This window comes from Lathyrus oleraceus, chromosome 3 (genome assembly GCF_024323335.1).
Source record: "Lathyrus oleraceus cultivar Zhongwan6 chromosome 3, CAAS_Psat_ZW6_1.0, whole genome shotgun sequence".
In the NCBI taxonomy this organism is placed as follows: domain Eukaryota; kingdom Viridiplantae; phylum Streptophyta; class Magnoliopsida; order Fabales; family Fabaceae; genus Lathyrus; species Lathyrus oleraceus.
The window spans coordinates 231,534,437-231,559,903 of NC_066581.1; positions in this window are offsets into that span (position 1 = coordinate 231,534,437).

The following is a 25,467-nucleotide window of genomic DNA, read 5'->3' on the forward strand; positions in this document are numbered from 1 at the left end:
CACTTGGTCTCTGTGGATTCGATAATCTTTTATATTACTCTGACGCGTTCGTATACTTGCGAAACACCGCATCAATCCTCAACACCTCTTAGTGCTTTATATATGTTACCTCCCTCTTGTCTTGAAGACTTTGAGAAATCTTTTCAGCATAGACTTGTTGTGTAGCAACTTGTTTATGATCCCAGTGTTGCCAAAACATTACACATTCCTAAGATTGTTGAGCTTATGAAACATCAAGAGATTAACAATATCTTGAAGGTTTCCACCGGCTATAATGAAGACTTAATACGAGTCTTTTATGTTAGGATAAAATCAAGTATATGATATAAATTTCTATTTAAGATGGGAAAAGACACTCACCATGTCACAAATGACATGTGGAGGGAAGTTTTTTGTATTTCTATACTCTCTTGGCATGCCACTTTATCGTGTCATTCTTACATCTGAGCTTTGATTTATAAAGTTACCTTAATTCGTGTCTAGAATCTCCACGGGCAGATTACTCTATGGATATCGTGTCAATAGGCTCCTTGAAGATGATTCCTTGTATCCTTCATTAGATTGTAACTCTTGTGTTGCGTATAAGGAAAGGAGGCTACTCCGGTATTGGTCAAGATGAGATACACCTTATGTATCTTCTTCAAGATAAAATGTTTAAAAGATGGCCAAACTACTTTGTGGCACAAATGTTTGTTGTTAGGGAATGTCATCAAGGATCCTCCTGATGATATGCTTCCATGATTGCAAAGTTTCTTTGACACTTTGGTATTGGTGTGTCAAACCTTCAACATATATCTCCTGGTCAAGCTCAAGCATTCAACATGAGCACAATGAAACACGTGGGATATCATTGGGATGATGATATCAAGGTTTACTACTACAAGATGAAAGACTATGGTAAGATCATCTATAATTATGATGAACTAACAGAGTTTGGTATTGATGAATGACAGGTAAAAGAAGAAGCTCCTAATATGGATGCAGACATGGTTAACACTCATATTGATGATGATAATGCTTGGCAAGGTGGTGCAGTTGAATATGAAGACCAACAGGGGTGGGGTCAGTGGCAGCAGAACTTATGGACTCAATATGGCCCTACTTATGGTAGCTATTATGGTGGCTCAACTGGTGATGAATCATATATTCTTACTTTGCTTGATAACATGTGTGTTGAGCAATGCGAGGGCCATGAAGATGAGTCACGTAGGCGTGACAAGTTTGAGATTGCTCAAGTGAAGCGTTTTAGAGAAGTTCATGAACAAATAACAGCCCATGACAACAATTTCCACAGTTTTTCCTTGGATGCCACAGAGCAATTCAATGAGATTCATCAAAACAAGGATTCCAAACTCGCTACAACTCAAGTTGGGAGATGTGATATGATTCGTGACCAAAATGACAATCACTGCCACTATAAACAATTTTATAGGGAAATGTGTGATTTCTTATATTTTCAGTACGGTGGTGAAAGTGTTGCCCGGTACAGGGGTAAGAGACCTGAAATTCAGGATCGTAGAGGTTGAGGTCGTGGTCGTGGTCATTAGTTAGGCTTCCTTGTGGACAATGGCTCTTATGCATGCATTTATGTTTTCATGTCTTTATGTTTATTTTGTTATTCTATTGTAACCTTCTGACAATTATGTTATAAATTTAATCTGGTTTTTTGTCTATTCGGTTGTGAATTTATGTATATGCTTTGTTTCACTTAGACGTATTCTTTCTGAGTGTAGGTTTTTGTTGGATCTTTTACTCTTTGAAACGCCTCTGAGTGACTTATTATGTTGTTGTGTATTTTTAATGATACTTCTCACGTTTTCCGTCTTTGATTCTTTTTTATGTTGTCAAAAGAGGAGAAGTACAAGTTTTATGATGCACATATTCAGGGGGGCTTTGATAAAGACACCAAGTTCTTCTTAAGTTTCGCCATCATCAAAAAGGGGGGAGTAAGTGAGTGCATTATTCTTTTGGATATGTTTTTGATGATGTCAAAACTAGGTCGCTTAGTACTTTGTGTATATTGGATCTTACTGTCTATGTCTAGATGTGCATCATCATGACAGAACATATAAAATCAGATTAAATAGGTTATTACAAGTTAAAAATATGACTTTTCATGAAAAATGAGTTAGTGGGTCGATACAAATAGCTATGTATCAATACATACTGAATGAGTTTTAAAAGGAAATGTTTCTGGTGTGTATGTACCGATACAATGCATGAATAGGTCGATACAAAATATAAAGGGGTCGACTCATTTATATTTGGAGTCGACTCTATCTAAAAGGATTTTTCGAACAAACCTATCTACCTCGTATGTATTGTTACAGGGCATCTATGAGTCGATACAAGTTTCGATTGAGTCGAATCATCCTGCATTAAAGTCAACTCCTATTGAAACATTTTTCGAAGAAGATTTTTCTACCCTTAATCTATCGACTCATTGGGACTATGTATCAACGTATTAGCCTTATGTATTGACTCATTCGAATTAGAAGTCAATACATTTAGTTTTTCTTCATACATTCAACAATTACACATAATTATTTTTGTTGATTGTTCATTTAGAATAGATTGATAAGGTTCAATTTAGGAATTTTGTAATCATAATTGGATGGAATATCCTTTGGGGGTTTCGTTGGTAAAAGAGATTAGGGTTTTTCCTCTAAGATCAAGGGTTGATTTTAGGGGTTTTGCACACAAGTTCTTTCAAAGGAGTAGCGGTAAGTGGAGGATCAATTGAAAGACTTGGGTCAATTGAAAGACTTGGGTCAATATTTTACAATTTGGGTTCAGCCGAGTGAAAGCTTTGAAGAACGGAAGTTTGGTCATAGGAGTAATGGTAACCGGAGGATCAATTGGAAGTCTTATGTGACTTGATGTAGCTAAGATCAAGGTGAGAGATGGATCTAGGATCAACAATCAATTATAGGGTTTGGGGGTTTCAATTGATACTACTTCTCTTATAAACTACTATTACAAAGGTCAATTACAATATCTCAATTCTATTTAGAATTTGGGACAGACGTATCCATAATGAGGATAATTCGGGAATCGCCTAAATAAATCTCTCTCTCTCTCTCTCTCTCTCTCTCTCTCTCTCTCTCTCTCTCTCTCTCTCTCTCTCTCTCTCTCTCTCTCTCTCTCTCCACTTTGATATTGAACTTAGAGTGCAAATTTTATTTAGCTGAAATTTTTTGGTTGTGTTGAAGTTTCTCAAACTATTTTGGTAAAACAATTGCAATCTAAACAATTGCAATTAGGTTTCCATACTATCAAAACAAATAGAAATAAGCTTGGTGATTATTTCACACCAATTGTTCGATAAATTGTTTGCACGCTAAGCGTTCGATAAATTGTCTATATCAATTTTAGTTTTCTATATTCATTGGAAATCGACTATCATTGTGTGATTGTGTTCAAACATATTGTGTAAAATATATTGATTCATTTTCTCATCATTAGTATACATTTCCTTACAGTTTACACTCATATCCTATTATTTTGATAACGATTCGGGATAGACGAGTGTCGATCCTGAATTATTTTTGTTTGCCATAGTAAATATTTTCAAAATAGAATATTTGATCTACAAAAAATTTCATTGTGATCTATTCATCCCCCTCTAGACCATTTCTTTCGTTGAACAAGTGGTATCACGAGCACCAATTTATCTTGTGCTTCAAATTTTCTTTTTAGATTATGGATTCTGAACCTAAAGGGGCGTATAATAAAGTGCCAGTTTTCAATGGTGAAGACTATGGTCTTTGGGAGGATTGCATGTGTCTCCATATCAATTCTATTGATAAGAATGTATGAAACTCCATCCAAAATGGTCCATTTAAAATTACTATGACCAATGTTGATGGTGTTGTTGTACCTAAACCGAAAGCACAATCAAATGCCAATAATGAGAAAAAGTATTCTTGTGATTAGAAAGCAAGGAATGTTCTAATCTCCGCTTTAGGAGTTTATGAATATTATTGTGTTTCTCATTGCGAAACTGCTAAAGCTATGTGGGACTCATTACAAGTTTATATTGAACTTATAGTGAAAATTTTGTTTAGGTGAAAAAATTTGGTTGTGTTAAAGTTTCTCAAACTGTTTTGGTAAAACAACTTCAATTAGATTTTTATACTATCAACATAAAGAGAAATAAGCTTAGTGTCTATTGCACACCAAGTGTTCGATAAATTGTTTGCACACTAAGTGTTCGATAAATTGTCTCTATCAAACTTAGTTTTCAATTTTCATTGAAAATCGACTATCATGTGTGATTATGTTCAAACATATTGTGTAAAATATATTTATTTAATTTCTCATCATTAGTATATGTTTTCTTACGGTTTAAATACATGTATGATTCTTCCGATAATGATTCGAGATAGACGAGTGTCGATCCATAATTGCTTTCGCTTGCCATAGTAAATATATTCAAAAAAAAATTCAGATCTACGAAAATTTTATTATGATCTATTCACCCCCCCCCCCCCCCTTTGTAAATCGTTGCCTTCGTCTAACCATTTTTCCCTCCATTATTTTTTGACATTATGGTTCACTTAGTTATTCATTTAGTAAGGGAGGTTAGAATTTACGGTCCAATTTATTTATCGTGGATGTATCTGGTAGAGCAATACATGAAGATCTTTAAAGGATATACAAATAATCATCACCATCCAGAAGCTTCGATCGTTGAACGATACATCACGGAAGAAGCTATTGAGTTTTGTATAAACTATTTGTCAGAAGCGAACTCTATTTGGAATTATCGAGTCTCGTCATGATGGAAGATATGGTGGTAGAGGTATTCAAGGTTTAAATGTTAAGACATTTGATCAAGATGTAGTTCTTCAAGCACATGTATATATATTGACTAACATTTATGAAGTTCAACCTTACTTGTCCACTCAAAAAAGTCTTATCAAGGAAAAATTCCCCGGATGAGTGAAAAAAATGTTATTGACAGAGCATAAACTTTCATAACTTGGTTTAATGAAAGGGATTCTAAAGAGAATGTATTAGAGACAATTAAACGGATTTCACTTATACCTAATTTTAATGTAATAACTTGGAGGGCATACAACATTACTAAATTTTCATTATATACAAAATCAAAGGATGATCGTATTACAATGTAAAATAATGGGGTTATGGTTGAAGTTGAATACACGTACTTCTCTAGTTCCAAAGATAACAATCATGTACTAGCATTTAGAATGTACTTTTAAGTCATTGAGGAGATTTTAGAGATTGACTATGATACTTTAAAAGTGCATTTATTTAAGTGCAAGTGGATTGAAAGTAACACTAGTGTAGAAACCGATGAACTAAGATTCACACGGGTTGATCTTCGAAAGGAAACTTGTAAGAATGAATCATTCATCATGGCATACCAAGAAAAACAAGTTTTTATGTCACTGATTCTTCTAACACAAGATGGTCAATTATTCTAGAAAAAAAATATATTCCCGATAGGGACGAAAATCAGGATTTAAATTTTGAGACCCTTTATTTTGAAATGCATGTACGTCTCTTATCTAAAGATTTGATGGTGTGCATGCTATTTGTAATGATCATCAAGAGGAGATATGGGAAAACTAGTAATCAAATATTTTATATCACTTAGTAATATATATTTATTCATTTTACTTTTTATATTCTTTTATCTAAAGATTTAATGTTATTGTTGTTGTTGATGATCCTAATTGGTTTCAAATGTTGTTCAAATTATAGGTGCTTAATGACCAGTGACAAATTATAGAAGAGAACTTTTGGATGATCTACAACTACATTTGGTTATTGTTGAAGGTGAGAAAAACAAGAAAGGGGGGGTTTGAATTGTTTGGAAAAATAAGCGCTTTTTCAAAATGAAAACCACACAATGATTTTATATTGGTTCGCTTATAACACAAAGCTACTCCAGTCCACCCGGCCGAGGTGATTTCGCCTTCAACAAGGACTTAATCCACTAATCTTGAAAGATTACAAACAACGTCTAAGAGAAAGATATCTTAGTCCTCTCAAGTATACAGACTACACAGAGTCACTTGAGGAAATAAACACACAATAGATAAAAGATTTATGTAATCTAGAGTGCTTCTAAGAAAGCAAATATTACAATAGTAAGAACAAAGTGATTCACGTTATAAGCAAAAGCTTCGTGAAGATTTAGAGAGCAAGAGTGTTTTCTTGAGCGTTGATGTTTCAGTATAATTTTTCCTTGTATGTGTTGTGTGCTGAATGTTGATTTGCAGTCCTTTATATAGATCAGTGAGGTAGTAGTTGAAACTGATGAGTAATAAGATGAATTTACGCCGTAACATAAATAGCTTCTGCCAGGATAACTTTCTCTCCTTGAAATGACTACTTACCACAAATAGTACCTTCTTTATTGAAATTGGAGATTAACGTCTCTTTCTGTTTTAGGAAATCCATTTGCAAAACTTTACTTGACTTTAACGTTACTCTTTCATAATTAACAATTCCATAATCAGAGTCTTCGTGTATCTGAGAATCTTGGAGTCTTGCTTCTGATGTTGATCTCTTTTGGATTCTGATGGATTCTTCAGATAGCGCTGATAAGTTCTGGAGTTTAGAGATAGCGTTGATCAGAGTCAGAACTTCTAGAGCTTACTTCTTGTTCAGATGCTTCTGATACTTTGCTGATTTGCTCAGAGTTAGACTTTCTTGAACGTGTTTCAACTTCAGATGCTTCTGATCATTTGATAATTTGTATCTGATCTGGTTCTGTATCTGATGACGTCATCAGATTTCTTCCTTCTTTCTTTAGAACCCTGCACACTTAGAAACTTTTCGTTAGGGTGCCATTTTTGGTTTCATCCTTTGTTATCATCAAAATCAAGGAATCTGTTGTAGAACAATTTTTGTTCTTACAATCTCCCCCTTTTTGATGATGACAAAACAAACTTAATTAGCAGATGAAACATATAAAATATCAGATCAGATAGACAAGAGCTCCCCCTGAGATAGTGCTAGGGAGTTCAGAAGTTCTTACCAGAGCTTCTAAGTAAAGAGGTTTCTTGATACCTTCTGCAATTTCTTAAGTCTAGAGTTAGATAAATTTATTTTTAAGATAAATATGTTGCAGAATGCTTAAGGTATTTAGACAATATTTTCATCAGAGCTATTAATGACTTCTCCCCCTTTTTGTCAGAATCAAAAAGACATAGCAAAAAATAAATAATGGAAGAGAAAAACATTGTATTCAGATAAAAGCACAAAGGCAACAAGAACAGGAAAACATCAGAATCAGAGAAAGCAAACAAAACAACAGGCAAGCAAAAAAATATCCTAAGTGCCTAGGGGTTCGGAGGCGGAGGCATTCTCTGAAGCAACATAGCCAGCATATTCTGAATGTTGTCGTTGACAGTATCTTGCTTATCCATTCTGGCACGGAGTTCATTCTGATCTTGCTTAAGTTCTTTCAGCGTCTGGAGAACCATAGGGATAACAAAAGAAGAAGACTCCCCCTGAGTCAGAGCCTGCTGTGCTTCAGCAGCAGCCAGCGCTTCAGCTTCAGCCGCAGCTTGTGCTTCAGCTTCCTCTATCCTTAGAATTTCAGCTTCTCTTGCTCTTTCTTCCTCCAGCCTTCTAGCCTCTTCTTCAGCTTCTCTTGCTAATCTCTCTTCTTCCAGCCTTCTGGCTTCAGCTTCTCTTGCAAGTCTTTCCTGAAGTCTTGCCTCAGCATCTCTGATGTAGCCATTTCTGACTTGTTTAGAGATGTTCTTCAGTCTAAAAGCCTCAGAGGTCATCCAGCCAATGACTCTGTTCCAGTGTGTCCTTACAGAGTCAGGATCATCACTGACTTCAGAGTTAGTGGTCAGAGACTTGACCTTTTGTACTGAAGCCCCTGTGACCAGCATGATGGCTTCCTCAAGGGTAGGTATAGAAAGGTCAGGTTCAGAGGTTTGAGGTGAAGAAATTGGAGGGCTGAGATTTAATGTGAGAGGTTCAGATTCTGCTTCAGGTTGAGGTTCAGATCTTTGGGGTGAAGCGTAAAGAGGGTTTAAGTCTAAAGGTTCAGTTTCAGCTTCAGGTTCAGGAGGGGTGATATCAGAGGTGTGGAGGTCAGAGGGTTGAGTTTCAGAGGGTTGGTATTCAGAAGTAATGTTGGTTGTTTGTTCTGGTGGAGGTGAAGTTGCTTCAGATTGTGTTTGTGTTGGTTGTTGTGAAGCAAGGTTTTGAGCCTGAATTTGGGCTAAGGTTGGGGAGTCAGGGTCAGAGTATTCTTGGTCAGAGGAGATTTGAAGGTATGGGGGTGATTCTGGTTCTGAAGATGATGAAGAGGAAGTGCTTTGGTTCATTTGTTCAGGTTCAGAAGGAGGTATGAATGTACGGGCGATATTTAAAATTGGTGAAGGTTGTGAGGGTCTGGTTGTAGAAGGTGGGATTTCAGAGGTTGTATAAATGGGTGGTGTTGGGAGAGGATTAGAGGAAGGAGTAGAGGAAACCATCAGAGGTTCAGAGGAAATAGGAGGAACAGACGTACCAGTAGAAATTTGCAGAGGAGCTGGAGATCTGCTTCCAGAAGATTCTCCAAGTCTTGCCTTCTTTGCCTGTGATGTCATCTTCTTTTCAGAGAGACCTCTTTTGTACCTGACGAAGTCTTCTTCTGAATCTAGACAATCGTCGAGGCTAAAGTCAGAGATGTCAACACCTTCATCCAGCAGACGATTAAGATAGATAGCAACCGCATCTCTGGGTTCATTCTTGTAGAACCTAGCAAGACCATGAGGCAGCTTCCTCTGATCTTTCAAGGAATCCCAGGATGTGTCCAGCGTGGGTCTGAATTGAATCTTCTTTATTATTCCCATACTCTTGAGATTTCTGGCGTTCAGAGGCTTCCCAGTATCTATTGCCAGATCTAGCATCAGCTTGGCCTTCTCCAGATGATCTACCAGCCCATTCTCGATGAAAACATCAGATAACAATCTTCCCAGAGGGATGTAGGATCTGGGCTTCATGTTGTTTTTGGTCTCCCTGACAGAGTCTCTTAGGTATCTGAAGAGTAGTGCAGGAAGGCAGATCTTCACACCCTTGTGAATGCAATACAGAATGCACTTCTGATCTGCATTGATGTAATCAGAGGAGTTTGAGGCTGGGCGGTGGTGAATAGTTCCCAGAATGATCTTGAGCCACACTCTGAGGTTCTGATGCAGCTCTTTGTTCTTTGAAGGATTTCCTTCAGTGTTGGGTTTGAAGATGGTTGGATTGATTACTTCAGCAACGCGCCTTGATCTAGGGTTGATGTTGTAAATCCTTTTTCTTCCATCTTTCTCCATGTTCAACAAAGAAGCAATTGACTCTTCAGTAATTACTATCTTTACCCCCAAAACATAGGAGACGATGAAATGGTCATCAGCATCTGCAAATCTCCAGAACTCCTTGATGAGAAGTGGGTAAACAGGGCCATAGAGCCTTTGGAAGTAGTTTCCCCAACCTTGTTGACGAAGTTCTTCAGTAAGATCAACTCCATTTCTTCTCAAGTTGTCAAAGTCCACCAGTGTTTCACATAACACATCCAATCCCTCAAAGGGAGTTGATAGGTTGATGTGAGGTAAACGATCAAGGATATGGGGTTCCTTGTATACTGGAGTAATGGAAACGCCTGTAACCATTGGAGTTGAAATGCTTGAAGTTTGGGCAGTGGTGGTGGATTCCATTTGTTGAGAGAAGTTAAAAACTTCTTGTTGTTGAGCATCCATAGTTGAAGAAGAAGGAGATGAAGATGAGTAGTTGAGAGACGCTTCAGAGAGGGTTTAGGGTTTTAGAGTGAGTGAGAGTGATAAGTGTGTGAAATGTGAGAAGAGTGTTTAAATACTTAAGTTAAAACACATGCAAAACGACACACAATATTGCGTTAGCACAAAGCTCAAGTAAGCACGCTTGGGGGAGAAATGATTAAGGCTAATTAATGAATGTATAATCCCAACAGTATGCACACTGCTCGAGGAGATCTCAAACGTTTCCCTTTGATTTTCTTCTGGACAGCTGTCTAGAAGTTCTAGGGTTGGACGCTAAGTGCTCCACGTGTTGATGTATCTGATCTTCAGGAATACCAAAGGATTGGTTCCTGGAGATTTCTAACTCAGATATCTTCTTAACTTGGTAGAAGTATCAGAGTCAGAGGCAGAAACACATTTGTTTATGTCAGAGTCTCATTTTATATTTTCAGAGCCACACTTCATTCTGGACAATTTTGAATGTTCAGATTTTCTAAGATAAAAAGAAATCTATCTTCAGCTAGAGGCTTAGTAAAGATATCTGCCCATTGATGATCTGTATCAATGAACTTCAATGTTATTATCCCTTTCTGAACATAGTCTCTGATAAAATGATGTTTTATTTCAATGTGTTTAGCTCTGGAATGTAGAATGAGATTCTTACTTAGACAAATGGAAGCAGTATTATCACAGAAGATAGGAATGTTACTCTCAAAAATTTGCAGATCTTCTAACTGATGCTTCATCCAGAGCATCTGAGTTGTGCACAGTGATGCTGAGATATATTCTGCTTCTGCAGTTGATAGAGCGATAGTTGACTGTCTTTTGCTAGCCCAGGAGATTAGATTGTTTCCCAGAAGCTGGCAATTTCCAGATGTGCTTTTTTGTTCTAGTCTATCTCCTGCATAATCTGCATCACAGTAACCAGAAAGTCTATACTCTGATGTTTTCTTATACATCAGGCTCAGGTTAGGAGTTCCTTTCAGATACTTAAGAATTCTCTTAACTGCTGTTAAATGAGATTCTCTAGGATCTGATTGGAATCTGGCACACAGACAGGCACTAAAGAGAATATCAGGACGAGTAGCAGTCAGATAGAGAAGAGAGTTTATCATACCTCGATAGAGCTTCTGACAAACCTTTGAGCTTACTTCTTCTTTTTCAAGAATGCATGTTGGATGCATTGGAGTTTTTGCAGAGTTGCAGTTAGCCATGTCAAATTTCTTCAGAACATCTTTAATATATTTGCTTTGATGAACATATGTAACTTCTGAAGTTTGGTTAATTTGAATTCCCAGAAAGAACTTTAGTTCTTGCATTAGACTCATTTCAAATTCTGCCTGCATTAACTTAGAGAATTCTTGACAAACAGAGGCGTTAACTGAACCAAAAATAATGTCATCAACGTATATCTGGCATATCATGAGATCATTGTTAAGGTTCTTACAGAAAAGTGTGGAGTCAACTTTCCCTCTGATAAAATTGTGTTCCAGAAGAAAATTGCTTAAACGTTCATACCAAGCTCTGGGAGCTTGTTTAAGTCCATATAAAGATTTTTTAAGTTTAAAAACATGTTCTGGAAAGTTTGGATTTTCAAAATCTGGAGGTTGGTTGACATACACTTCTTCTGATATATAACCATTAAGGAATGCACTCTTGACATCCATTTGATATAATTTAATAGAATGGTTAATAGCAAAAGATACAAGAAGACGAATAGATTCTAACCTTGCGACTGGAGCAAAAGTTTCATTATAATCAATACCTTCTTGTTGACTATAACCTTGAGCTACCAGTCGAGCTTTATTTCTGACGACTTCTCCTTTCTCATTCAGCTTGTTTCTGAATACCCATCTGGTTCCAATAACATGAGTGCCTCTGGGCTTTGGAACAAGATCCCAGACATCATTCTTTGTGAATTGATCTAATTCTTCTTGCATGGCTGAAACCCAGTCGTTATCTTGAAGTGCTTCATCACAGGACATAGGCTCAATTACAGACACTAGTCCCAGAGGAGTATCTTCAGAAGTCCTGAAGGTAGATCTGGTTCTAACAGGTTCGTCCTTGCTTCCCAGAATCAAATCTTCAGATACGTTGATACGACTTTTAACTTTCTTTGGGATTTCTGGGGATTTAATTTCTTCAGAGTTCTGAGTGACAGTTGCTTCTGGAGCTTTATCAGAACCTACAAGGGTGATTTCTAAATCTGCAAAATCTTCAACTAGCTTTGACTTTTCAGGGTCAAGCTTATCATCAAATCTGACATGAATTGATTCTTCCACAATTTTGGTTTCTGTGTTGTATACTCTGTAGCCTTTAGAGCGTTCTGAGTATCCTAACATAATACCTTTCTATGCTTTGGAATCAAACTTGTTCAGATGTTCTTTAGTGTTTAAAATAAAGCAAGAACATCCAAAAGGATGAAAATATGAAATGTTTGGTTTTCTTCCTTTACACAGTTCATAGGGAGTCTTTTCCAGAATGGGTCTTATAGAGATTCTATTCTGAATGTAACACGCTGTATTTACAGCTTCTGCCCAAAAATGCTTTGCCACATTAGTTTCATTGATCATGGTTCTAGCCATCTCTTGGAGTGTCCTATTCTTCCTCTCTACAACTCCATTTTGTTGTGGAGTTCTAAGGCAGGAGAAATCATGGGATATTCCATTAGAGTCAAATAATTCTTCAAAATCTTTGTTTTCAAATTCTCCACCATGATCACTTCTGACTCTAACAATTTTAGCATCAAATTCTTTTTGCACTTTGGAGCAGAAACTAGTGAATACAGAGTGAGACTCACTCTTGTGCTTTAGGAATTTCACCCATGTCCAGCGACTGTAATCATCAACAATGACTAGTCCATACTTCTTTCCATTGACTGATGCTGTTTTCACAGGACCAAATAAGTCAATGTGGAGAAGTTCCAGAGGCTTAGAGGTAGAAACAACATTTTTCTTTTTAAAGGATGTTTTTGAAAATTTTCCTTTCTGACATGCTTCACACAGAGCATCTGAAGAAAACTTCAGTTTAGGTAGGATTGTCTTTCTTTAGCTTGGGGCATTCATTCCTGTAGTGACCTGTTTCTTTACATTCATAACAAGTAATATCTTTGTTAGTTTTACCTTTTGAGGTTGATTCTGATCGATCCCCTCTGGGTCTTGATCTTCTGAAGTTGTTGTTCCTCTTTTTCCAGAGTTGTTTAACTCTTCTGGTCAGGAGGGACAATTCTTCTTCATCATCAGAATCTTCTGGTTCAGAGTCATCAGTATCTTCAGTTTCTGCCTGGAGAGCTTTGGTTCTGTCAGGTTTGCGTCTTTCATATCTGGACTTTAATGCTACGGACTTGTTCCTTTTCTGAGGCTCATCTTCCTCTAGTTCTATCTCATGGCTTCTGAGGGAACTGACAAGTTCTTCAAGACTTATATTGTTCAGATCCTTTGACAGCTTCAGAGCAGTAACCATGGGTCTCCATTTCTTTGGCAGACTTCTGACTATCTTTTTGACATGGTCTGCAGTTGTGTATCCTTTGTCTAGAACCTTGAGACCTGCAATCAGAGTTTGGAATCTAGAGAACATTGCCTCTATGGCTTCATCATCCTCCATTTTGAAGGCTTCATATTTCTGGATAAGCGCCAGAGCCTTTGTCTCTTTGACTTGAGAGTTTCCTTCATGAGTCATCCTTAGAAAGTCAAGTATGTCTTTGGCTGTTTCTCTGTTGGTGATCTTTTCATACTCGTTGTAAGATATAGCATTTAGGAGTATGGTTCTGGCCTTGTGATGATTCTTGAAAACTCGTTTCTGATCATCTGACATCTTACTTCTGGGAACTTCAGCTCCATCCTCTGTGACAGGAGGTTTGTATCCATCTGTGACAATGTCCCAGAGATCAACATCATAGCCTAGAAAGAAACTTTCAATTCTATCTTTCCAGTAATCGAATTTCTCTCCATCAAAGACAGGAGGCTTAGCATTGTAACTATCCTTTTCATTTGTGTGGGCCATAGTTTTTCTCTTTCTGGATCTCTCTACACTGTTAAGTGTTTGATTAGAGAATCAATAACAGAGTCGGAGCTCTGATACCAATTAAAGGTGAGAAAAACAAGAAAGGGGGGGTTTGAATTGTTTGGAAAAATAAGCGCTTTTTCAAAATGAAAACCACACAATGATTTTATACTGGTTCGCTTATAACACAAAGCTACTCCAGTCCACCCGGCCGAGGTGATTTCGCCTTCAACAAGGACTTAATCCACTAATCTTGAAAGATTACAAACAACGTCTAAGAGAAAGATCTCTTAGTCCTCTCAAGTATACAGACTACACAGAGTCACTTGAGGAAATAAACACACAATAGATAAAAGATTTATGTAATCTAGAGTGCTTCTAAGAAAGCAAATATTACAATAGTAAGAACAAAGTGATTCACGTTATAAGCAAAAGCTTCGTGAAGATTTAGAGAGCAAGAGTGTTTTCTTGAGCGTTGATGTTTCAGTATAATTTTTCCTTGTATGTGTTGTGTGTTGAGTGTTGATTTGCAGTCCTTTATATAGATCAGTGAGGTAGTAGTTGAAACTGATGAGTAATAAGATGAATTTACGCCATAACATAAATAGCTTCTGCCAGGATAACTTTCTCTCCTTGAAATGACTACTTACCACAAATAGTACCTTCTTTATTGAAATTGGAGATTAACGTCTCTTTCTGTTTTAGGAAATCCATTTGCAAAACTTTACTTGACTTTAACGTTACTCTTTCATAATTAACAATTCCATAATCAGAGTCTTCGTGTATCTGAGAATATTGGAGTCTTGCTTCTGATGTTGATCTCTTTTGGATTCTGATGGATTCTTCAGATAGCGCTGATAAGTTCTGGAGTTTAGAGATAGCGTTGATCAGAGTCAGAACTTCTAGAGCTTACTTCTTGTTCAGATGCTTCTGATACTTTGCTGTTTTGCTCAGAGTTAGACTTTCTTGAACGTGTTTCAACTTCAGATGCTTCTGATCATTTGATAATTTGTATCTGATCTGGTTCTGTATCTGATGACGTCATCAGATTTCTTCCTTCTTTCTTTAGAACCCTGCACACTTAGAAACTTTTCGTTAGGGTGCCATTTTTGGTTTCATCCTTTGTTATCATCAAAATCAAGGAATCTGTTGTAGAACAATTTTTGTTCTTACAATTGTTTTGTTGGTTAATCATTTATTTTAGTTTTAAATTTGTTGTAAAATTTTAAGGTGTGTGCCATTTTGGCATTGCAAATGGTGTAAGCATTGAATATTTTTGGTATAATATTTCTGTTTGAGAATTAGGCATAAGGTACAATGTTTATGTTTCAAAAATGGGAAAAATATGGTTATGTAATACATGTTCAAACCAAATGGCCATAATATGGCTTTGTAATACGGGTTTAAATCAAATGGCCAAAATATGGTTCTGTAATACTGATTCAAAGCAAAATATAGAAAAATTAAATAAAAATTAAATAACAATGATTTCTCCCCGGTTAATATTATAAACCGAGGTGATAATACTTATCTATTACCTCAGTTTTTATGATAACCGAGATAAAATATGGGGAACGACATCCAATTCTGAAGAAAAAAAATACAGTTGTTGGGGATCAAACCCATGTGTATAACACTTTACCCCTCGGTTTTTTCAAAACTAAAGGGGTAAAGTGACAAGTTTTCATGCGACCCTTCGTTACCTCATCTATGTAACCGAGGTTAAATCTCATTTGCGTTTGAGGTAAAATATATTTTTTGTAGTAGTGATGGAAGCATTTACATATAAGCAAACTCTCAAGCCCAATGATTAGATTGAAGTCATGAATTCTAAAATTGCATCTCTCAATCATACTTGAACTATAAATGAACAACACCAACACAAAAAACCCTATTTGGTTCAAAGGTACAAAGTTAGGTTGGTGGATAAGGATTTCAATCAAGTAGAAGGTATAAATTACTTTGATACTTATTCATTTGTTGCAAAACGTATTATCCTAATATTTTTCTTAGCTATAACTTCTTTCAAAATTTGATTCATCTACCAGTTAGATGTTCATAATACCTTATATGATGGTAATCTAAATGAAGAAGTTTATATGTCCATCCCCAAGCATTAATTCTACTATTTTTAATTTAAATTGCAAAATCAAGAAATTTATCCATGTTTCAAAATAATCTAGTAGATAGTGGTTGTCTAAACTATCTTCTACACTAATTTCCAAAGGTTATTCTCAATCATCTTTTGATCATTTGCTATTTAGTAAGATTCTTTCATTTTATTGCATTCCTGATTTATGTTGATGACATTATAGCTGCATGAAACACATTGATAAAAGCATATCCAATAAAAACTTCTTCAATCCAATTTAATAATCAAGGACCTAGGAAACCTCAAGTATATTTTAGGCCTTAAAGTAGAAAGATTCAGAACTAGCAATCATGTCTGCCAAAGAAAATACACCTTGAATATCTTGTATGAAACATGATGTTTTGATGTCAAGCCTTATACAAATCCAATGCCTAAAGGAACTCATTTAAGCAAATATTAAGACTCGTGTTTGTAGTTATATGTGTTATGTAGGTAATATCATCAAATGAATTTGGTTTTGATGATGAAAACTCTTCCAAGAGTTCTAGTTGACAACTCTTACAAAGGTTCTTGACAATAACTCTTCCAATAATTCCTGATGATGGCATACGAAAAAGAAAGAGATATCGCAAGCTTCATGAGTCAAATATATCAAGTTCCAGTTGAAAGTGTTAAACAATATTGAATCAAGCAAAGGAATTTGAAGTTATGAACTAGAAGATGAGAAAGTGTGAAAGCTCGTTTGATCATGTCTTTAGCGCTTTAGTTTTAATTAGTTAATTGTAAATGAAACAAGAGTTGGTCTTTAGGTACTAAGACAATGTATGTGACACACGCAAATTTCAAACTTCTTTGATGATAACTTACAGGAAAATTAGTCTACATAACCAACACAAGGTATGCCATTAACTACTTTGTCCATTAATTAAGTCGTTATTATTAACGCTCCTACCACCAACTTGTTGGTGTAAGCCCTATAGGCCAATACATTTGGTAATTGTATCGAATTATTTATTAATAATAAAAGTTTTTTTCTTTATTATGTTTGTTTAATAAAGTCCCTAGAATAGTGTCGCGGTGAAGAATCAGAGACCAAGCTATTGATTAGACTTGACTCATGAATCAAAATATCACCACCGAACTTTAATTTATCCAAGGGAAGGGGAAAAGATTCAAAAATAAAACCAATATGTATATGCAAAGCTAGAAGATTAAACTTAAGCTAAGCAAAAGGGGGGAGATTCTAAAGGTACGGGGGGGTGTTATGAAAAGGGAAGGTATTAGCATCCTAATCATCTGTAGTATTCTACAGGAACCTTTTAAATATATGTGTTTAGTTTAAAATTGTTTTCTATTTGATTGGGGAGATGAGAAAAAGAACATTTTTTATTGTTTGATGATTTGGAAAGACATTGAGTCTTATGCCTACGTACCCGTGAATGATCAAAACCTCGTAGTTCGGGTTCAAAAGTAAGAAGGGATTTGTTGGGGTTGATTTTATGAGAAAGAGACAAATTGTCATATTAAGGAGAAAACTCCCATTTAAACCACCACAAACATGTGGAAGATATATCTTTGCATCAAATTGAAAGAAGGGCTCTCACTTGGATATAGAATCAACAAGTATACCACATACCTCTTTCAAATGGAAAAGAATCAATATCAATCTCAACAATGTTATGGGGTAGGAGATTTAAATCTCAACTAGGGATGACTCATGTCTAATCCTTTTATGAAAAGGTTTTAAACATGGAAAATCCAAAGTGGCAAAAGGGTTTGAATTAACTTTGTGTTTTTTAGGTCTTATGAAAAGATCTTTGAATATGCTTAAGTGTTTTGAAGCATTTGATTAAGAAATAAAAGGAGAAACAATGACCTAAGTCAAAGTTTATTATGAAAGTGTTCATAGGAAGGAGAGAGAGATAAAATCCTAAGGTTTAAATTGAGGGGAACCTAAGATTGTATTTAGAAGTTTTTGGATTAAGGGGAAGCAAAGTTGTATAGAATACAGATGAACACACACACGCAAAATGACAATAATGTCATGATTCTTTTCCCTTGGATATAAACAATAACAAGATTGAACATGCATTAACATTATGGCACAAAATATGGCTAAGTACAATGGCAATCACAAGGTATGGATGAAAATGTTAAACATGGTTTTTTAGACATTGAGATAAGCATAAACAAGACATGACGAAGTTTCACATGACATCACAAGACACAACATATTGGCGGTGAAGACAAAATCATACTTGACATGGTAAAAGCATTCATTGGTACATGGTAAACACAACATGAATCAATTTAGGTCAAACACACATCACATTTTAAATCTTCACCAAATAAACATTAGACTTGAATCAAAGTTCATGATAAAACCAAACTTAAGTGGAAACCTAATCACCTCCTAACCATTCATTCAAACATGTTTTCAAGGTGAATCAATTGATACATTTTATGAAAATAATCAAGTTCAAACATGTTAAGGATAACAATTAATCAACATTTAAAAGAGTGTGCTTTAATCATACAAACTTTCAACATCGAGAACAAATAAGACATAAGCCGAAAGAATCGATTAGGAGCCTTAAAAAACACTTAAAACACATGTTTTCCATCCAATCAAAAGTGGTGAAATAAATAATATTTTGGGATTTTTTTGGTGTCATCATAAAATAGACATTCTTATGGACACATGAAAAAAAGAATGGACCAAAAAGGTTAAGGGATCATGAAGTTATGGGTTTTTGAAGTTATGAAGAAAAATGAATATTTAACAAATGAGAAAAAATAAACACTACGTTGGTCAGGTTCGAACCCACGTCCTTGGGGTTCCATGGACTCTTTCCAATACCAACTCAGCATCATCTTCAACCTCTCTCTCTCATTTTCGTTTTCTTTTTCCCACTATTTTTCCAATCTTTCATCAGTCATATCTCTCTCATTTCTCAACCATTTTTCATGAAATAAGGATCAAAATCGCATAGAAAAATGCAAGGAACACAATGGTACCATAGGTTTTGCCTAATACTCAAAGATGGAGATGCACGAAGGCAAAAACCAGAACTGAAACTTTAGGTTTCATGCAACATAATTTCACATAAACAACAATATAAATGACATGTAAGCTAATGGTCCTTCTTAACATAATAAATGCTACATATTTGCTTCAGAAATCAAAATGAAATGACGTATGTATGATGAGTTTCAAAGTGCAAGAATATACCTATTGGAGCAAGGTCCAATTCCTCTTCAACACTATTTCCAACTATTGTTTGATGCCTCTCCTAATGCTTATGAGTTCCCAGAAGATGATTGGAACCTTTGGTTTGCAAAATGCACAAGCCAAATGAGAGAATGGAGGTTAAGGTTGAAAAGCTCTCAAGAATGGAATTTTTATTAGAAAGCTTGGTGTATGGATAGATGAGGCTTTGTCATCTATTTATAGGGATCCTTGAGGGTTCAAGAAGCCTCAAATATCATAAAATAATTAAGACTTGTACTGGTTTGCTTGCTTGATTGGTTCTTGCACAAAACACCAAGTAGGAAGCATGGCAAAAACATGGGGGGCTTGAAGTGTTTTATTGAGCTTTGTCTGAAGTGTAGGAGTGGACTTGATGTTTAGAGTTGGTATGTATCAGAGCCAAAGCCATTTGGGAGCTCAATGGTACTTAATGTTGGGTTAAAGCCACTTTACACAAATGGAAGTGTAACCTTTATGCCAAAAATGGAATGATTCATTGTGTAATGGCTTGGTTGCTTGAATAATGGCTCAAAAGTGTGTGTGATCTTCTGATTAGAGTGAGATTTATAAGCAAGAAGTACATGTACTTGTGGATTCTTTTGGATTTGTAGTGTACTTTGGCTTAGAATTTGACTTATGAACCATTCCATGAGGCCGTCTTCCCAAATTTGATTTTCTTAGCTCGAGCATGGGAATTTATTGATCTTGGACATTTTGGAAATATGGAATCATGATCTACAACTTTCATGTTGATCACTTTTCTTGAATCAGTTGGGATCTGGGTGAAAAACTGGCATAAAGTTGGTCACTTGACTAGGTCAGCATGCTGAAAATTTCACTAAGTGTTTTACCACTTGACAAACAAATGAATCATCCACTTCATGACCCCCTATCACCTTATTCGTGAATTTTTTGAGGTTTTATCACCTAGGAAAAAGTTGAAGTATGAATCAAGTTATTTAATCTGATTGTTGGAGCAAAGAAAATGGTGGCTTGGATTATAAGTTATGGCCTTAGAAAGTTGGGTACTTGGACATGTTTTTTAGGGACTTGGTAAAAATTTCAAATTCCCCATCTTTTCCCTTTTTGCAAGTAACCTTGATTTTCTTGACTAAACTTGATCAAATGACTTCAATGATCATATTTTCATAATCCTTGACTTGAAAAGTCGATAGTTGACCAAAAATCTTAAAAGTCAAACTTTGACTTTAAGCATTTGTTGACTTTTTCATCAGTTGTGTTCAAACTTTCATCTGCTTATGAACCTAACCTCTTGAGCCATATGAATTGTATGAGTGGTTATGAGTACACATTTTAATACCTTGGATCATGCCTCAAGCCATAGAATCATGCTTTGGTCAAAGAGCCAACATCAAGCTGACTTTGACCAAAACCCTTATTTTGAGTGTCAGGCGAATTGTGGCTTGATGAACTTGAGATGGAATGATCTTGAAATCGATTCTTGTTGATGGAAGTCACTTGATTACTTGGTAATAATGAGGAGTTTGAAATGTTAAAACTCATGCCAAATCTTGATTGATCAATCTTTGAAAGCTCTTGGTGCAAAACCCTAGCTTAAGACAAACAAAGTAAAAAATCTTTTTGTATTTTCAATAGGTTAGTAGTGCAAAAATGCTAGATGTCATGCAAATGGTACAAATGATGGTGGCATCTTAGGGTTGAAAATTAGGGTATGACAAATATATAGTCTGTTTAATGTATCAAGTGTGACTTAATCATGAGGTCCCATTAAACATAAGGACATTATTCTTAAAGTATCTGTAGTCGAGCTTTGTTGTGAAGTGGGATAACATTAAAGCATTAAGACTATTATGTATATAGACTGATGATCACATCTCATGGATCATGGATAAGGAGTTATCAAGTCTTAAACATAGGTATGAATATTAGGAGTAATATTTATACTGGATTGACCCGCTATGAGAATACCATATAGAATGTTATGTAAAGTGTCATAAGTTATTCTCATGGTGATAGTGGTGTATACCATCCTTCGACCTGAAACCACTATGGACCCTAGATGTAGAGTTAAGTGCTTTATTGCTGATCAAACATTGTCCGTAACTGGATGAAGACAGTTGATGGATACTCCACGAAGCATGTTGAGGGACTTGAATGACCTAGGTGGAATTTGCTCATCCTGCTTAACAGGATAAATGTCTACGGACCCAATATTGAACTGGACAAGGATGACACGGTTTATGCCTTGTGCTCAATATAGACAGAGGCAAAAGGGTAATTATACACATAAGTATTATCACAAAAGAATTTGTCATATCACATGACATTTTTGTGTCTAGGGTGGCAGTGATGTATTTCTAGATACCGCTCACTGTTTATTATGTTAAATACGTGATTTAATATAATTGCTAATGTCGCAAAAACCTACAGGGTCACACACAAAAGGACGGATTGATGAGAGATAGAGTAAATAAGGAACATTGTAAGGTACGGTGCACTTAAGTGAATTGTAGTACATCGTAAGGTACGGTGTACTTAAGTAGAATACGAAATATGGTAAGGTACCACGCGCTTAAGTGATTTTGGCATATTATAAGATATGGATCACATACACTTAAGTGGGCTTTTTAGCTTACAACCAACACAAGTGGTTCTATAAATATAACCCTTGTGCAGAAGCATTTGTGCAGTTAAAAAATTTCATTTCTCTCTCTATCTCTCTCACTCAAAGCCTTCATTAGTAGCAGCTAACACTGAGATTGAAGGAATACATTTGTGTGGGCTGAGTAGAGACGTTGTCACCATTCGTGATCACTCCTTAGATCTGCATTAAAGGTTTCAATCTCCACAAGAGGTAACGATTCTATCACTGATCATGCCCATTCGTAAGGATCACTAAAGGAGAAAATTTTAATTTCCGCTGCGTTTTGGATCGCTATTATCCTTCAGTGGTATCAAAGCCACTTACGAAACCATGCATCTGATAGCTGTTTATTTTTTGTATTTTCTGTATAAATACGATTAAAATACAGAATGAATCAAATAATAAACAAGTAATTAAATTTGGCATCATGTGTGTACGATTTGGATGATTGATGTTGACTATGCTTCGGAATGCGACGTTAGTATGGTGAAGCAGCGATACATCGATCGTCCATAGGTTACACAATTGAGATCGATCAAGTTATATATATGATATAAGTAATTCTGATGCAAAATACGGTATATATGATATATTGTTTCTCTTTCCTTCATTCAAACACTTAATGGTTGTTTTCCTTTGAGAGATTAATGATTATTTACTTCGGAATTCGACAAAAGTATGGTGAAGCAATGACGTGTTGATCAATCATATTGAATTAACAATCGAGGTGTGTTTGACGGTATGAAATTGGTGCATTAGGGTTCATGATAGTACAAGGGTTGTGTTGTCAAAGAGTTGTGCGATTAGGATTGTGACTGTGCAAGAGTTGTGCTTTAAAGTATCAAGTGTTGATGCGAAAATCGACGTCGATTTAAAATGAATTATTCATTAAAATTTTGCGGCGGGGCAGTGGAACCCCGGGCTAACTCTGCGTAATGTGATTAATCTCCAAAATTTAATTTGGTTTATTTAATTAACAGAATTTAAATTAATAATAACAATAATTTTTTTATTATTATTGTCTTGTAGTGATCGGTTATGGCCTTAGTTTTCCTTTATTTTGTTTTGGGATTTTAAAATACGACCTGCGTGTTGTGCCTCTCTTTTAATCTCTTAATGTAACTTCTTTTCTCATCTCACTCCCCCATATGTAAAACGAGTTTCTTTTATGTAATGTAATGTTATGAAGAAAGAGAAGAATAAAATATCAAATGAGGACAACCTTGAAGTTCTTGATTGGAGAAGCTTAGATCGTTATTAAGTTAGCTTAGGTTCTCTCATTGGCTTGGGAGAACAATTGTTCTAGGGGCCATAACTGTTTCATTTTGTATGTATGTTGATGCATGTGAATGTATTTTGATGCATGTGAATGTATTTTGATGCATGTGAGAGACGATTTATATGATAAATAAGCCGGTGAGATCAAAATAATTGCAAATTCCCTCAAATTAAATATTAAGTTTATGTTTTCCAAGTTTTAGCACTCATCATGACTAGTATCGAATAATGTAGGTCTCGCCTACGCGAGGTGCATATTCTATATTAGTAAGGTGCGATGGGATAATTGTAATATCCAATTGCTAAAACAATGGGTTAAACTTAACTAAACAAACTATAATAAGATTATATATGTTTAGAAGCAATAGTTGGAAATGATCCATATGATGGATTTAAATAAGGAGTTATTCACCCAACTAAAATATTTTAGAGTTGTATTAGATACAATTAGAAGGATTTCCTACCTAAATAATCTAGTTTTATGTAATCCGCCTACGCGGACTTAAAACAAAGTGAAATGTGGATCTCGACCCACTAGAAAATCTTTCAACGAGATTTTCCGAATTAAATGGTGATGGTCATTTGTTTTGAGTAAAATAGTGAGAGCATATTTAATGAAAGGCCTAATTAAATATGTTATTTTAGTGATACTTATATTTTCAATATTTTTCATGTAGATTACCATGATAACAAACACCTCTAACAACATTTTACGATCAATCATTGATAAAGAAAAATTGTCTGGGACAAATTTTCTGGATTGACACTGAAATCTGAGGATTATCCTCAAACATGATAGAAAGTTGTATGTCTTAGAGAAACCTAATCCTGAAGAGGAACCTCCTAGTTCTGCACCTAAGGAAGAAAGAGATGCTTATAAGAAGCATGTCGATGATGCCAATGAAACTGCTTGCCTCATGCTAGCTCCCATGAACTCAGAGTTGCAAAAGCAACATGAGAACATGGCAACGTTCGATATGATCGAACACCTGAAGATGCTCTATCAAGAGCAGGAAAGGCATGAAAGGTTTGAAGTTTCAAAATCCCTTTTTCAAGGCAAGTTAGCTTAGGGGGCCACTGTAGGTCCCCATGTGCTCAAGATGATTGGGTATGTGGAAAACCTTGAGAGGTTCGGGTTTCCCCTCAGAAAGGAACTTGCGACTAATTTGATCTTGCAATCATTGCCAGATAGATTCAGTCAATTTGTCCTTAATTTCAATATGAATGATATGGACAAATCTCTTTCTGAACCGCTAGCCATGTTAAGAACTGCTAAGAAGAATCTGAAGTCAAAAGGGAAGTCCATTCTGATGATCGGAAATGTAAAGAGACAGAACAAAAGACCCACCAAGCAGGGTGATAAAGGGAAAGGCATGGAAGTTTCCAAACCCAAAACCACTGCTCCTGCTTTGAAGCCTAGTGGAGGCATAGCAAACGAAGGCACCTGCTTCCATTGCGGTAAGACCAGACACTGGAAGAGAAACTGCCCAAAGTACCTGGAAGATAAGAAGAATGGAGTAGAGACTTCAACTTCAGGTATTTTTATTATTGAAATTAATTTATCTACTTCTGCATCATGGATATTAGATACTGGATGCGGTTCTCACATTTGTACCAATGTGCAGGGGCTAAAAAGGAGTAGAGATTTGGCAAAAGGTGAAGTTGACCTACGAGTTGGAAATGGAGAAAAGGTTGTTGCTTTAGCTGTAGGAACTTATGTATTGACTTTACCTAATGGTTTAATAATTCAGTTAGAGAACTGTTATTATGTACCTATAATTAGCAGGAATATTATTTTTGTTTCTTATTTGGACAAGTTTGGTATTTCATTTATAGTAAAGAACAATTGTTGCTCCATTTATTTGAATGATATATTTTATGCTACTGCACAAATGAATAATGGATTATATGTCATTGATCTTGAAATTCCTATTTATAACATTAATACTAAAAGGATGAAACCTAATGAGTTAAATCCAACTTACCTTTGGCATTGTCGATTAGGCCATATAAATGAGAAACGCATTTCCAAACTCTATAAAGATGGACTCTTGGACTTTTTTTATTATGAATCATATGAGACATGCAGATCTTGTTTAATTGGAAAGATGACAAACTCTCCATTCACAGGAAAAGGTGAAAGAGCTGATGATCTTTTGGCTATCATACATACTGATGTATGTGGACCATTGAACATACCAGTCAAAGGAGGTTTTCAGTACTTCATCACATTTACTGATGATTTCAGTAGATATGGTTATGTGTATTTAATGAAACACAAATCAGAGTCCTTTGAAAAGTTCAAGGAATTCAAGAATGAAGTACAAAACCAAATAGGTAAGAATATTAAAACTCTTTGATCATATCGAGGTGGTGAATATTTAAGCATAGAGTTTGATAACCATCTGAAAGAGTGTGGGATTCTATCCCAACTTACTCCTCCTAGAACACCCCAATGGAATGGTGTATCTGAGAG